Source organism: Siphateles boraxobius, unplaced genomic scaffold (genome assembly GCF_051911475.1).
Source record: "Siphateles boraxobius isolate OS27281-9 unplaced genomic scaffold, OSU_SipBor_1 109, whole genome shotgun sequence".
Taxonomy (NCBI): Eukaryota; Metazoa; Chordata; class Actinopteri; order Cypriniformes; family Leuciscidae; genus Siphateles; species Siphateles boraxobius.
Window position 1 is genome coordinate 9386 of NW_027508710.1, and position 615 is coordinate 10000.

At 39.0% G+C, this 615-nt stretch overlaps 1 protein-coding gene across 9 annotated transcripts in view; it reads left to right on the forward strand.

Moving 5' to 3' along the window:
* Positions 1-204: 204 nt before the first annotated feature.
* The window catches only part of LOC143756695 (uncharacterized), a 25025-nt gene continuing 24614 nt past the window's right edge, over positions 205-615 (forward strand). For 2 of the 9 annotated variants that reach the window (XM_077247325.1, XM_077247378.1), the window contains exon 1: positions 313-387. The gene's annotated coding sequence lies outside the window, so the exon portion shown is untranslated. Of the gene's footprint in view, positions 392-615 lie in introns of all 9 variants that reach the window. The other 7 variants (XM_077247369.1, XM_077247335.1, XM_077247351.1 and 4 more) reach the window with 7 other exon arrangements.

Here is a 615-nt window from a genome sequence, read left to right on the forward strand (position 1 = left end):
TATAAGCAGCGCCTGAGACACAAAATATTCAGTGGCTGATATTTAAGAGTTTTTGATATTGATTGTAATCTTCTCATTCTCATCCAGATGTTCTGATAAAACACAGGAATGTGCGACACGTTCATCAGATCCACACCTGTCAGTAACAGGCCTGGACTCGTGAGAGAATGAGTGTGTGTGTGTGTGTGTAATCTATCTCAGTGTGAGTAAAGTGTGTGTGTTTGTGTGCTGAAGCGGCAGCTGAAACTCACTGTACAGGTTTACTGAGGTCAGAGGTCATGTGATCAAAGTCCTCATTGGCTCTGACAGCAGAGCAGGGTGTGACAGCATATTAACACACACACACACACACTCACACGCCAGCGGCCGTCCGTCACACACACACAGGTCAGTCAAACTTACACTGCATTAATGACTTTAAACTTCTGAAAACATTTGTATGTGAAAGTATTAAATGACGGCAGATGATGCTTTGATGTCCATATTTCATATCTATCATATATTTTTATTAAAGCTCATTTCTGCCACATAAGAAACAAAATCATGCTTTCGTAAATCATAATTATGACTTGATTGAGATTTTATGACATAATTATAACTTAGTGTGTCATAATT